This window comes from Acipenser ruthenus, chromosome 8, assembly GCF_902713425.1.
Source record: "Acipenser ruthenus chromosome 8, fAciRut3.2 maternal haplotype, whole genome shotgun sequence".
Lineage (NCBI taxonomy): Eukaryota > Metazoa > Chordata > Actinopteri > Acipenseriformes > Acipenseridae > Acipenser > Acipenser ruthenus.
The window spans coordinates 25,990,825-26,006,692 of NC_081196.1; the positions used below are offsets into that span (position 1 = coordinate 25,990,825).

The window sequence follows — 15,868 nt, forward strand, 5'->3', positions numbered from 1 at the left end:
AGTGTACAGCAAAAATAGCAATTTTGACTTCACTGTCCCAGTACTTATGGAGGGCACGGTATGTTTGTAAATCTGACGTTCACATATCCGCCTATACCCCAGTCCACAGACGTTGTACTGTACTACCGCTTAATAACCGGAATAACATTTTATTTAGGGTTAGTGTGCCTGCCTTTACCCCTACCCCCACACAAGTACATTGCCCTGCTAACTTCCTCTATTCAAAAACAATAAATCGGTCTGGTTCTCGCTTTCCTTTTTTCAATAAATAGAATTTAATAAATAGAGAATAAAAACAAACCAAGCTAACAACTATCTAGCCTAAACAGAAATGTATTTATTTATGTATTTATTTACTTTTTGCAATCTCCACAAACTCCGGGTTCTGTTGCATTCACAGCACCGATTAGGGTGACCAGATAGCAAGAGTGAAAAATCAGGACACTTTCAGTTGGTGAGGGGAGGAAAGAAACCTTGTGAACTAATGCACAACGCAAGCAATGCAAACTACGTATCTTTCTTCAGTAGATATGCTTTTTTTTATTCCTTCGCCTTCCTGTGTGCATTGCACTTAGGCAAAAACCAAAAACTTTAATTAAAAAAAATAAATAGTAATACTGCAAAGCGGTTGACTTTCTTGTTTACTGTTCAGATGACAACAATGTTTTAATCAGCCTATCAGTGTGTCTGTACTGGCTTTTCTGTGACCTGTTGTACTGTATGTAGCAATCAAGCACAACTACCTCGGTTCAAACAACCTGCTGTTTACTTTGTAAACGCAATTAGAATTTTAGACTCGAATAGGCATGTTTTCTTTGTTTTGACTTGGTACTGATTAAATGAATTCCTGGATGGGCCAAATAACATGACAACGAACGTGCTGTGTATATGGACTTTATTAAAGAATGTCAGATACCTTTGGGTAACTGAGTTTTCAGACTGTTTCTAATTGAAGTCCCATCTGTATAACTTGGCAAAGCTTTGCATTACACTTCCAACCAATTCAGTGGATGCGGATGTGCAGTCTCAATGTATGGGCAAATCCATACCAGACAGAGAATGTCAACAGCAACTGTTGGGAGCCTTTTAACAAATGACAGCACTCTGTGTTAGTAAGGAAGCAAGTACCACTATTTTTAGGCTTTTATAGTGCTCTGAAATATTAGGTGTATTTAATGTTTAAACAGGTCCGTGAAATGTCTGTGAAATCCTAATTATAACCATAATCCTAATTGGATGACTTGACCATGGGCATATGATCGAATCCATTTTTTTCCCCACTGCGTTTGGTACTTGTCTTTTTTGCTTTTTAGGCGACAGCCTCGTCAACACCACCAGCCATCATGACACTTAGCCAGTAAAACCGGACGCCCAGGCGCACGCACCAAGAAAAATGCTAACGTGATTGGATAGCCGCATAGATGCAATGAAAATGACACTCAAACAACACGCCCTAAACCAGTAGAGTATGCTGTTGCACCGCAAGACAGTACAGCAGCCACATACACGAAATTTCCTAATGAGAAAATAAAAATGTCACATTTTACGTCTGGGTTTTCAACGTTCACTCTAAAAATTGGGACGTCTGGTCACCCTAACCCTGGGTCAATCAATGTTTGTGTAAGGTGCGTGTATAATTATTTTCGTCACCTGTATCGTCATCTTAATGCTTTTCCACTTTTTATTTCATTTTAAACTGTTTAAATGCCAAACCATAATAAAACATATAATAACAGTGCATATACAGAGCAAAAAAAGTGGATGGGCAAAATACAGTTGCCCCTACCCCCCACCCAAAGAGCAGGTGGCACTGTCACAAGAACATAAGAAAGTTTACAAACGAGAGGAGGCCATTCAGCCCATCTTGCTCGTTTGGTTGTTAGTAGCTTATTGATCCCAGAATCTCATCAAGCAGCTTCTTGAAGGATCCCAGGGTGTCAGCTTCAACAACATTACTGGGGAGTTGGTATCTTTTTTTTAATTTTTATTATTTTGGGTCCAGGGGCCAGGTTCGTTGTAGCTGAAGGTTCTTTATAATGAAGGGCGTTATAGCGAGGGTGTACTGTATTTAATAGAAGTAGCCGCCGCAAATATACTAGTAGGCGGTGGATCGCACCAGTCGCTTCCTTATTTTGAAAACCCTGTTAACCATTCAGCAGAATGTGGCAACAAATAAGTGAGTACAGACATTAAGTTACTGTTTTAGTATCACTTTAGTGTCTTAGCAAGTTGTTGTATTTTAAGCAGGTGAATATGATAGCAACCAACTGGCTCCTGAAGTGGCACCAGCAACTAGATTTGGCAACCTTTTTTTTTTTTTTTTGGCACAAACCTTGTCTGGAGCCCTGATTTGTAATTTTGTTTTAAATAAATGTATTTTAAAAGAATAAACAGGAAACAAAAGCAAAAACAGGCCGTGAAGCTTATTTGACCACTAGTGCTGTACCAGCGTTATTGCAAACACTTGCACAAGCAAATTAGACAATTGTGTGATTTTTATGTTTCATGCTTCATTTTTACTGTATCATGATACGTAACATAAAAGACAATGCAGATACCCAGCTCAAATCACAGGTTAGGTACTTTAACAAAACATGCACATTTGGGCAAGTGGTTCTTTAAGTCTTCATTAGTTTTTAGTAACTGCAAACCGACAAAACTGGGCAGGTGCTTCAGCATAACATTTTCAGTATGTACTAAGCATGCATTTATTACAAATACACGTAAGTAGCACCAAATGGCACAGTGCTACACCTAGAATTCCCACATGTAGTTTAAGAACATAAGAAAGTTTACAAACGAGAGGAGGCCATTCAGCCCATCTTGCTCGTTTGGTTGTTAGTAGCTTATTGATCCCAGAATCTCATCAAGCAGCTTCTTGAAGGATCCCAGGGTGTCAGCTTCAACAACATTACTGGGGAGATGGTTCCATACCCTCACAATTCTCTGTGTAAAAAAGTGCCTCCTATTTTCTGTTCTGAATGCCCCTTTATCTAATCTCTATTTGTGACCCCTGGTCCTCGTTTCTTTTTTCAGGTCGAAAAAGTCCCCTGGGTCAACATTGTCAATACCTATTAGAATTTTGAATGCTTGAATCAGATTACCGCGTAGTCTTTAAAAGGAAAGTGTTAAACAAAAAAAATACTTGCCATGACAGAAGCACTGGTTTACTATATTAAAAAAAAGACAATTCTGAAGCAAATGCAAAGACTTTTTTGCTGAATAAAACAATTCCAACAGTATATATTTAACAGTATACATTTAGTTGCAGTAAGGACCAGTCAGAGGGCAAAGTTTGTCCATAATAATAACTACTGCAACCAAGTAATTTCTTGCTAGTTTTAAGCTTTAAGATTTTTTTACTTTAAATCTTGGGGCAAGTTTTGCACTTGCTTCGGATCGGGTATATTATTGTATATCTTTAACAAGGGCTGACAGTGCGCAGAACGACGGGCAGAGTAATATAAGCACAAATAGTTTAATTACCTTACGATTTCAGCTACATATCTCCGCTGGCTGCGAAAGATAGACTGCATCTGTATTGTTGTTTTTTTATACACAATTAAGCCTACCTAACAAGAAAACCATCTTAAACAATGCAAGCAAATTCCTGTTTGGTTTGATTAAATGAGTAGTACACAACAAGCTTCAATATGAAAGCTGAAAATTAATTACAATAAAAACAACAAATTCTAGCCAACTTCACTAAAGGAAAAATGGGCTTCTGCTATTTTGATATACAACTGCTTCAGATTATTCAACAACATTACTGGGGAGTTGGTTCCAGACCCTCACAATTCTCTGTGTAAAAAATTGCCTCCTATTTTCTGTTCTGAATGCCCCTTTATCTAATCTCCATTTGTGACCCCTGGTCCTTGTTTCTTTTTTCAGGTTCAAGACTGAATAGATTCAATTCTTTTAGCCTGTCTCCCATATTGATTCGGCGTTGTTTTTTTTTGTCCAGATTTAACACCTGGGCTTCAAGACTATTTCTTATGTATCGCGCTACTCTTGAACAAAGAAGACTACGCGGCGATCTGATTCAAACATTCAAAATCCTAAAAGGTATAGACAATGTCAACCCGGGGGACTTCTTTGACTTGAAAAAAGAAAAAAGGACCAGGGGTCATAAATGGAGATTAGATAAAGGGGCATTCAGAACAGAAAATAGGAGGCACTTTTTTACACAGAGAATTGTGAGGGTCTGGAACCAACTCCCCAGTAATGTTGTTGAAGCTGACACCCTGGGATCCTTCAAGAAGCTGCTTGATGAGATTCTGGGATCAATAAGCTACTAACAACCAAACGAGCAAGATGGGCTGAATGGCCTCCTCTCGTTTGTAAACTTTCTTATGTTCTTATGTTCTTAACATGCCTTTTAAACCCGGGATAATTCTGGTTGCTCTTCTTTGCACTCTTCCTAGAGCAGCAATATCCTTTTTGTAACGAGGTGACCAGAACTGAACACAATATTCTAGATGAGGTCTTACTAATGCATTGTAAAGTTTTAACATTACTTCCCTAGATTACTTCTTCAATTTCAGTATCTCCCATATGATATTTATAATGCACATTTTTATTGCCTGCGTGCAATACTTTACACTTTTCTCTATTAAATGTCAGACACGATCTCCCTTTCCTAAAACCATGCTGACTGTCTCCCTGGATATTGTTACCATATAGGTAATTTTCCATTTTAGATCTTATTATAGTTGCCATAAGTTTACATATAATAGAAGTCAGGCTTATTGGTCTGTAGCTACCTGGTTCGGTTTTGTCTCCCTTTTTGTGGATCGGTATTATGTTTGCAATTTTCCAGTCTGTCGGCACAAACCCTGTTGTCAAGAGACTGTTACATGATCTTGGTTAGAGGTTTGTAAATAACTTCTTTCATTTCTTTGAGTACTGTTGGGAGGATCTCATCCGGCCCAGGGGATTTGTTTATTTTAAGAGCTCCTAGTCCCTTTAACACTTCTGCCTCTGTTATGCTAAAGTTATTTAAAACTGGATAGGAATAGGTCGACATGTGGGGCATGTTGTCCGTGTCCTCCTTTGTAAAAACCTGTGAAAAGTAATCATTTAATATATCTGCTATTTTTTTCTTCATTTATGATATTGCCATTTGTGTCTCTTAATGGCAAAATCTCTTGCTGTTATAATATTGGAAAAACATTTTGGAATTGGTTTTAGCCCCCTTAGCAATATTGATTTCTATCTCTCTTGGCCTTTCTAACTTACTTTTTGACTTGTGTTTGCAGTTCCAAGTACTCTTTCTGTGTACTTTGTTTTTGGTCCCTTTTAAACGCTCTGTAAAGTGCCTTTTTTGCTGAATATATTTTTAATTGATCTATTAAACCATTTTGGCCATTTTGTTTTAGATTTAGATTTGTCTACTTTTGGGATGTAATTGTTTTGCACCTCTAGTACTACATTTTTAAAAAACAGCCATCCTTTTTCTGTCAATGTTTTCTCCATTTTACTCCAATCTACTTCTGTTTCATACCTTCATAGTTTGCTTTTCTAAAATTGTAAACCTTAGCTTTAGTCATTACTTTTGGGGTTTTAAAAAACACTTCAAATGAGACCATGTTGTGATCTGAGTTTGCCAATGGCTCTCTGTTTTAGTTATTCTGTTTTCGTTATTTGAAAAGACTAAATCAAGGCATTCCTCCCCTCTGGTCGGTGCCTTGACAAATTGCGTTAGGAAGCAGTCATTTGTCATTTCCACCATTTCAATTTCGTCCGTCGTGCTCCTCACTGGGTTCTCCCATTTTAGATGGAAGAAGTTGAAATCCCCCATTAGTATGGCTTCTCCTTTTCTACACGCATTTCTAATGTCATTGTATAACAGATTATTTTGCTCGGCGTCTGAATTTGGTGGTCTATAGCATGCTCCTATTATTATGCCCTTTAAATTTTTGTCCATTATTCTGACCCATATTGATTCGGCGTTGTTTTTTTTTGTCCAGATTTAACACCTGGGCTTCAAGACTATTTCTTATGTATCGCGCTACTCCTCCGCCTCTTCTGTCCTTCCTCTTTCCTATACAGTGTGTACCCACTAATATTATATTCCTCTCCATCACTCTCAGATAACAAGTTTCTTTAACACCTATCACATCGTAGTTACTTGTTAGTGTAGTAGCTTCAAGTTCTAACATGTTGTTTCTCAGTCTGTCCCGCCTATATAGATAGTCCTTGTTGTAGAATGTGCTCCAACGTTCAAGAAAGGTGAAGCCTTCCTGTGTGCACCACGATTTCAGCCATGCATTTTGATTTTGTATTTCCAGCTGTCCATATGGTCCTTTGCAAGGCGCCGGCAGTATCCCAGAAAATACCACAGTTTTGGTCTTGTCTTTTAATTTCCTTCCTAGCTCTCTGAATTTGTTTTGCAGGGATCTTGGCCTGTCTCTTCCAATATTGTTTGTACAGATGTGGATGACTACAACCGGGTCATCTCCTGTTCGTTCTAGGAGCCTGTCCACGTTCTCAGTGATGTGCTTGACAGAGGCTCCTGGAAGGCAGCACACTGTTGTAGTAAGGGGGTCCAAACTGCGAACTGAACTTGCTGTGTTTCTCAATATGGAGTTCCCTACAATCATGACCTCCCTTCTTTTTGCTGCTTGGCCAGCACTGTTTATAGGGTCCTGGATGTTGTTCCTTTCGTTCTCTTGATGTTGGTTTTAGTCATCGAAATGCTGAAGTGGATCAAATTTGTTGGATATTTGGATTTTTGGTGGCTGTGTTTGATGACGTTTCTTTTTTTCCTGCTTCTGCCTATCTGAACCCAGCTGTTTTGACCCTCTTCCATCTCCCTGGTGGCTTTCAGTCTGCTAGGGGTGCAGACTTCCATGAATTGTGGGTGTGTCAGCTCCTCAAGCTCCTGTTGTCGTCTCATTTCCTCCAGCTCCATTTCTAGCACACTTACTAGTTTAAGCAAGTCCTGGATTTTGCAGCATTTTACACACACTTGGTTGAGCTCTGTTGGGCTCTCGGATTCCCACATCATGCAGTTGTCACAGATTACTGGCTTGAAGACCATGTTTTTTTTTTTTTTTTGGAAGTTTAGTTTAGCTTCTGCAGCTGTCAACCCGCTTTCAAACTGCTTCTAACTGCTTCTAATTAGTGGTAAAGAAGTCAAGTTACTATTTACACAATTTTGGAAAGGCTCTTCATCAGGGGCCTACTGTCTCCCTGCTTTCCCAACTAAAAGCCCTTTTTAAATTTGACAGTTTATGGTGTAATGAATAGTGTTTGATGAATTTGCTCTGTCAGTAGAGATGGTAAGAAACACAATCTCACATGAACTGCCCTGTCATCAAGGTACTGTAACTGCGTGCTACTTACACTTTACACCCTTACAGACTGCACCATTGTTACAGGTTGCTTTTCCTTTTTTCAGTTTTTAATTTGTGATTTCTCTTAGATGTCATTTTCTGGAGTATATTTACAAAACTGTACATGCATAACAGTTGTTGTAGTTGGCAGACTCAAAAATCTGCCAAGCTAATAGCAAATTAAAATAAATACAATTAAAATAAATAAATAAATAAATACATATACATTATACACACATCAATACGGGAATGGTAAATAAACCACCTTTTACCAACATTTAGCTAGTGTCTCCATGTCGCTTCACCTATACAAGAGAATGATTACAAAACTACCTTCTTACCAATAAGTGTAGTATACCACTGCCAGCATCAGCAGCATAGCACAAATTCCAGAAAAAATTAAAACGCTTGTCTGGTTTGCCAACATCTTTTGCGGTTTTCCCCCCACCACCTCAGTTTGCAAGAGAACAAAAGGGAGTCAGTCTTCACCAAGCTGGAAAGCCATGCAAATCCAAGGAGAAGATTATGATGACAGAAGCAGAACAGAGCAAATCAAAGAGGTCTGAAAACTGCTTTCTCAGCAAAGAGTAAATTATAATACCTACGCAACGATAAACCAAACCTAAACTCCCAGGAGCCATTAACAAACATCCACTTTTTGGCACTGATGATTTAAGTTATCTTGTCACACACCAAAGGAAAGCTAGTGTACAACATTGTATATTATTTATAAATAAAGAACTGCAGCAGTATCTAACATACCATCCTTGTTCTAATTCTTAAATCAGCTTATTATCTATTAGCCTGCTACAGGCACCCTGGATCAGTCACATTGCATTTTCATCACATAGCTCCTGGGTACACAACAGCTGTGATACTGCAGCTTTACCTAATGTAGCTGTGGGTTGGCTGAGATATGGGGAGGGGGTCAGGGGACTTAGAGTCCCAATATGGCCTACAATCTCTGAGCAGGAATATACAGTAGTCAAAGCTCAATGGATGGGTCAAAGGCACAACACACACAGATGACATGATCTGCACCCTCTTCAGTCGAAGGGAGAGATTGATTGGACATAGACGGAGCTTGAAGGGAAACACACCCTGTAAATTATTTATTTTGCCACTGTGACCTGCACAGGTGTTAAGGAATGGAACATTCAGTCTGTAGAACCTAGTAAAGGTATGGGGAGTAGTCCACACCGCTGCATTACAAATGTGCTTGACAGATGCTCACTGGAATAAAGCCCACGAAGTTGCCATGCCCCTGTCTTGACCATGAGATTTAGCCCCATAGCAGACAAAAAATTGTTTTAGTCCTGTCAACCTTGTACACTAGGGCGCACAATGGGCAGAGTATATGGAGCGGTCTCTCCCTGTCAGACTGGTTGACATTAGGGATGTAAAACTTGTTGTCTGTCACGCAAATCTTGATGTCCCGGTTGTCGGGCGATACGAATTGCATACCCCTTGATAGATAGACAGATAGATAGATATATTAGTGCTGGGACGAACACTGGATTTTCATGTCTGGATATTCGCTCAGAATTAAAATATTCGTTCATTTTCAAAAAGGACGCAGGCAGACAGCATGGCAGCAGGGGCAGGGGTGTGTGGCCCCTGTGTGTGTCTTTATTTTACAGCAAGACGTTAGACTATGTAAAATGTTAAAGTAGAAAAATATCCCAGGAGTAAAGAATACGTTGTGTAGGCCTTACTTTACCCCAGTGAATTAACTACAACTACTTTGTTTTCATTCCTTGCCATTGCCGTTTCTTCACAGTAATAAACCATGGCCATAAGCACGTTTTCATAAAGTAATAACATGAGGTTTACTTATGGCTTTTTGTAGCTGAACAAGCAAACGAAAACTGAAATTTAACTTTAAACACTTAAAATAAAACAAACATGGAAATGGTGTTGAAAATGAAGGGGGAAAAAACTTGTTTACAGTGTGGAGTAGTGATTAGGGCACTGGACTCTTGACCGGAGGGTCGTGGGTTCAATCCTAGAAGGAGGACACTGCTTCTGTACCCTTGAGCAAGGTAATTTACCTAGATTGCTCCAGTAAAAACCCAACTGTATAAATGGGTAATTGTATGTAAAAAAAAATAATGTGATATCTTGTAACAATTGTAAGTCGCCCTGGATAAGGGCGTCTGCTAAGAAATAAAAACTAATAAATATAGACTGCATGCCTAACTAGTGGCCTGCATAGAATAGCTTTAAACTACTGTTGCTTTATACTACTGTACTGTATGTAACCATCTTTAGGGCTATTAATTTTCCATTCATGGGAACAGCAAATTCAGTTTTTCAGAAATGGCTAATTCTGTTTTTTCCCCCAACTTTCTATCAATGTATTAATAATTAAACATGGCATTTCAACAAATATAATGCTGATACTTAAAATAAGTAAATTATTAAACATTACCACAATTATTTATTTTTATTAAAGCCGAGTTTTTTAATAAGACTCTTGTTGTACTAGTAAATAAAGCACCTGAAGACACTTCAGACTTGTCATAATGTTTATAAAAATCACTTGGCTCATTGCTGACATTAAATAAGCAGGAAAAACTAATAATCTAATTATATAACTACAGTTCCGAAAACAAATGTCAAGCACTGTTGTGAGAATCATATTTATAGTCTTCCACTAACAATGTAGTTCAATCTACAAATTAAGGACTTTTGAAAAGACCTGTTTATCATATTGCTGGCATTACAATGACAATCATGTGAGAGTACAGTACTCCACAAATAAAGTTTAGCATTTTACTGGTTAAGAACATAAGAACATAAGAAAGTTTACAAACGAGAGGAGGCCATTCAGCCCATCTTGCTCGTTTGGTTGTTAGTAGCTTATTGATCCCAGAATCTCATCAAGCAGCTTCTTGAAGGATCCCAGGGTGTCAGCTTCAACAACATTACTGGGGAGTTGGTTCCAGACCCTCACAATTCTCTGTGTAAAAAAGTGCCTCCTATTTTCTGTTCTGAATGCCCCTTTATCTAATCTCCATTTATGACCCCTGGTCCTTTTTTCTTTTTTCAAGTCAAAGAAGTCCCCCGGGTTGACATTGTCTATACCTTTTAGGATTTTGAATGTTTGAATCAGATCGCCGCGTAGTCTTCTTTGTTCAAGACTGAATAGATTCAATTCTTTTAGCCTGTCTGCATACGACATGCCTTTTAAACCTGGGATAATTCTGGTTGCTCTTCTTTGCACTCTTTCTAGAGCAGCAATATCCTTTTTGTAACGAGGTGACCAGAACTGAACACAATATTCTAGGTGAGGTCTTACTAATGCATTGTAGAGTTTTAACATTACTTCCCTTGATTTAAATTCAACACTTCTCACAATATATCCAAGCATCTTGTTAGCCTTTTTTATAGCTTCCCCACATTGTCTAGATGAAGACATTTCTGAGTCAACATAAACTCCTAGGTCTTTATCATAGTTCCCTTCTTCAATTTCAGTATCTCCCATATGATATTTATAATGCACATTTTTATTGCCTGCATGCAATACTTTACACTTTTCTCTATTAAATTTCATTTGCCATGTGTCTGCCCAATTTTGAATGCTGTCTAGATCATTTTGAATGACCTTTGCTGCTTCAACAGTGTCTGCCACTCCTCCTATTTTTGTGTCGTCTGCAAATTTAACGAGTTTGCTTACTATATCAGAGTCTAAATCATTAATGTAGATTAGGAATAGCAGAGGACCTAATACTGATCCCTGTGGTACACCACTGGTTACCTCACTCCATTTCGAGGTTTCTCCTCTAATCAGTACTTTCTGTTTTCTACCTGTTAACCACTCCCTAATCCATGTGCATGCATTTCCTTGAATCCCTACTGCGTTCAGTTTGAGAATTAATCTTTTATGCGGGACTTTGTCAAAAGCTTTCTGGAAATCTAAATAAACCATGTCGTATGCTTTGCAGTTATCCATTTTCAATGTTGCATCCTCAAAAAAGTCAAGTAGGTTAGTTAGACATGATCTCCCTTTCCTAAAACCATGCTGGCTGTCTCCCAGGATATTGTTACCATATAAGTAATTTTCCATTTTGGATCTTATTATAGTTTCCATAAGTTTACATATAATAGAAGTCAGGCTTATTGGTCTGTAGTTACCTGGTTCGGTTTTGTCTCCCTTTTTGTGGATTGGTATTACATTTGCTATTTTCCAGTCTGTTGGTACAACCCCTGTGTCAAGAGACTGTTGCATGATCTTGGTTAGCGGTTTGTAAATAACTTCTTTCATTTCTTTGAGTACTATTGGGAGGATCTCATCCGGCCCAGGGGATTTGTTTATTTTAAGAGCTCCTAGTCCCTTTAACACTTCTGCCTCTGTTATGCTAAAGTTATTTAAAACTGGATAGGAACAGGTCGACATGTGGGGCATGTTGTCCGTGTCCTCCTTTGTAAAAACCTGTGAAAAGTAATCATTTAAATATATTTGCTATTTTTTTTTTCTTTGTCTATGATTTTGCCATTTGTGTCTCTTAGACATTTAACCTCCTCTTTGAATGTTCCCTTGCTGTTTTAATATTGGAAAAACATTTTGGAATTGGTTTTAGCCCCCTTAGCAATATTGATTTTTATCTCTCTCTTGGCCTTTCTAACTTCCTTTTTTACTTGTGTTTGCAGTTCCAAGTACTCTTTCTGTGTACTTTTGTTTTTGGTCCCTTTTAAACGCTCTGAAAAGTGCATTTTTTCACTGAACATTTTTTTTAATTGATCTATTAAACCATTTTGTTTTAGATTTAGATTTGTCTACTTTTGGGATGTAATTGTTTTGTGCCTCTAGTACTACACTTTTAAAAAACAGCCATCCTTTTTCTGTGGCTGTTCTCTCTATTTTACTCCAATCTACTTCTATTAGTCTCTGTTTCATACCTTCATAGTTTGCTTTTCTAAAATTGTAAACCTTAGCTTTAGTCATTACTTTTGGGGTTTGAAAAAACACTTCAAATGAGACCATGTTGTGTCTGAATTTGCCAATGGCTCTCTGACCTCTGTTTTAGTTATTCTGTCTTCGTTATTCGTTATTTCTTCCTCGAATTACAGCTTTATTAAAAGGCAGGTAGCATGGAAAGAAATACACTAAACAATAATTAAAACACGCAATTAATTTGGCTCACTTACTTCGGGAAAGCCCTGCCTTGATCGCAGTACAAGTACCTTAGATCTATTTTTTTCAGCATAGAATGCAATGCTTTGCCATTTTTTGCTTTCTTTGTTCTCTACGTGTTCACGACTGGCAATATGATTTTTTAATGGTATTGACATACACGACAATGGAATGACAGAAAAACTTTAAGAATAGTATCCCACCGGGGGCTCCCGAGTGGCGCATTCCAGTAAAAGCACTCGCTAGAGTGCAGGATGCGCTCTATAGCCTGGACGTCGCGAGTTCGAGTCCAGGCTATTCCACAGCCGACCGTGGACGGGAGCTCCCAGGGGGCGGCGCTCAATTGGCCGAGCGTCGCCCCCTGGGGGAGGGAGGGTGGGTTAGGTCGGCCAGGGTGTCCTTGGCTCACCGCGCACCAGCGACCCCTGTAGTCTGGCCGGGCGCCTGCGGGCTTGCCTCTAAACTGCCCAGAGCTGCGTTGTCCTCCGACGCTGTAGCTCTGAGGCGGCTGCACGGTGAGTCTGCAGAGTGTAAAGAAGCGGGCGGCTGACGGCACACGCTTCGGAGGACAGTGTGTGTTCATCTTCGCCCCTCCCGAGTCAGCGCAGGGGTGGTAGCGGTGAGCTGAGCCTAAAAAATAATTGGGCATTTCAAATTGGGGAGAAAATAATAAAAAACGAATTGGCAACGACTAAATTATTTAAAAAAAAAAAAAATAGTATCCCACCATCCTCATATACAGATTTTTTTTTAGCTTTACTGTCTTTTACTGTTGGTGCAGCTGCCATGTTGCAACTTGCAAAAAAAATGCATATGGTATGTCTTCAATTACTATACACTTAAATGTGTATTGACTAATATTCTGATTACATTTTTACCAGTTTCAAAACACTTGAGATGATGATATTTATGAAATGGTCGTTTTTTAAAAGGGAAATAAAACTAAAATTGTCAAAGTATGAATATTGTGTGTGAGTTTACCAGAGTATTTATACTTCTAAATAATGCAGAAAGATTATGCTTCACTGATTAGTATTCAATTATACGACAAGTTCAAAACTGCAAAGTTCATGAGCAGCACTCTCCATACAGGCAGAATCGCCAGACACCTGCTTCGCCCACTCTGTACCAGTAGAGTCGCTGGTGCCTGAGCGACCTCTGCACGAATGCGACGTGCATTTTTACTAGGGGTGGGTATTGGGACTGAGGATCTGTATTGCAATATATTGCATTATTGCTATCTGATCTTTTGCTACCAAAATAAATCTACATATGTAAACTGTGCTTTTTTATGAATTTAAAGTATTAGAATGTAATATGACAAATTCAACTCTCATGTGAAATGCCCAGTAACTAATTTTTGTTGGATCATCTGAAGTACGTTCATTAGAGTGACATGAAGATGGGATTCCCGCGGTAAAGAAAAAAAATTGTGTTAAATTTTGCGGGATGGGATGGTGCAGGAATAAAGCTCACGGGAACGAGCAGGACCGGGAAATAAAAAAAAATAAACCTCAGGACGGGCAAGAACGGGATTTAAGCTTCCGGGAATGGGAAGGAACAGGACTACTCTGCCACCAGCAAACAGGAAGAGTATTTTTTGCTCTTTAAAGTCATAAGAGCCTACAGTGCCTTGCATAAGTATTCACCCCCTTGGACTTTCCACATTTTGTAGTGTTACAAACCTGGAATTAAAATTGATTTAATTACGATTTTTTGTCACTGATCTACAAAAAAAAAGTCCATAATGTCGAAGTGAGGAAAAAAAAATCTACATATTTTTCAAAATTATTTACAAATAAAAAACTGAAAAGTCTTGATTGCACAAGTATTCACCCCCTTTGCTGTGACACCCCTAAATAAGCTCTGGTGCAACCAATTGCCTTCAGATGTCACATAATTAGTTGAATGGAGTCCACCTGTGTGCAATTAAAGTGTCACATGGTCTCAGATTAAATGCACCTGTTTCTGGAAGGCCCCAGAGTTTGTTAGAGAGCATATCTAAACAAACAGCATCATGAAGACCAAGGAGCTTTCAAAACAAGTCCGGGATAAAGTTCTGGGGAAGCACCAATCAGGGTTGGGTTATAAAAAAATATCCCAAACATTGAACATCCCCCGGAGCACCGTTAAATCCATTATTAAAAAATGGAAAGAATATGGCACAACCGTGACTCTGCCTAGAGAAGGCCGTCCACCAAAACTCAGTGACCAGGTAAGGAGGGCATTAGTCAGAGAAGCAACCAAGAGGCCAATGGTAACTCTGAAGGAGCTGGAGAGATCCACAGCTGAGATGGGAGAAACCGTCCATGGGACAACTATAACCTGGACGCTCCACAAAGCTGGGCTTTACGGAAGAGTGGCGAGAAGAAAGCCATTGCTGAAAAAACCCCGTATCAAATCCTGTTTGGATTTTGCCAAAAGACATGTGGGAGACACAGCAAACGTGGAAAAAGGTTCTCTGGTCTGATGAGACCAAAATTGAACTTTTTGGCCTTAGCGCAAAATGCTATGTGTGGCGCAAAGCCAACACTGCTCATCACCCTGAGAACACCATCCTCACGGTGAAGCATGGTGGTGGCAGCATCATGTTATGGGGATGCTTTTCATCGGCAGGGACTGGGAAACTGGTCAGGATTGAGGGCAAGATGGATGGAGCCAAATACAGGGAAATTCTAGAGGAAAACCTGTTTCAGTCTGCAAGAGACCTGGGACTGGGGCGGAGGTTCACCTTCCAGCAGGACAATGACCCTAAACACACAGCCAAAGCTACACTGGAGTGGTTTAAAAACAGGAACCTGAATGTCTTAGAATGGCCCAGTCAAAGCCCAGACCTCAATCTGATTGAGAATCTGTGGCAAGACAGAAAATTGAAAATTGCTGTTCACCAACGGTCCCCATCCAACTTGACAGAGCTTAAGCAATTTTGCCAAGAAGAATGGGCAAAAATTGCAGGATCCAGATGTGCAAAGCTGGTAGAGACTTACCCAAAACGACTCACAGCTGTAATTGCTCGAAAGGTGCTTCTACCAAGTATTGACTCAGGCAGGTGAATACTTATGCAACCAACAAATGTCTTTTTTTTTAATTAACTTTTGTGTCACAATAAAAAATATTTTGCACCTTCAAAGTGTTAAGTATGTTGTGTAAATCAAATGGTAAAAATCCCAATTAAATCCATTTTAATTCCAGGTTGTAACACTACAAAATGTGGAAAAGTCCCAGGGGGGTGAATACTTATGCAAGGCACTGTATGCCGTGGAACTTGACTGTTACCTTAAACATACAAAATAATATTAACAGGTCTCACTTGAACATAAAAGCACATTCATTTTACCAAATTGTGTTTAAAATCGTGCTAAAATGAATTAAATAATACCTGGAAATACACAGA

The 15,868-nt window shown here is 39.1% G+C and overlaps 1 protein-coding gene across 3 annotated transcripts in view; it reads right to left on the bottom strand.

Moving 5' to 3' along the window:
* LOC117406984 (1-acyl-sn-glycerol-3-phosphate acyltransferase gamma-like) overlaps nucleotides 1–15,868 on the bottom strand; it is an 89,256-nt gene that overhangs the window by 63,440 nt on the left and 9,948 nt on the right. Inside the window, exon 1 of one of the 3 annotated variants that reach the window (XM_034011488.3) lies at nucleotides 7,679–7,923. The exons of the other annotated variants lie outside the window; for them this stretch is intronic. The gene's annotated coding sequence lies outside the window, so the exon portion shown is untranslated. Of the gene's footprint in view, nucleotides 1–7,678; nucleotides 7,924–15,868 lie in introns of those variants that run through there. 3 annotated transcript variants of the gene reach the window in all.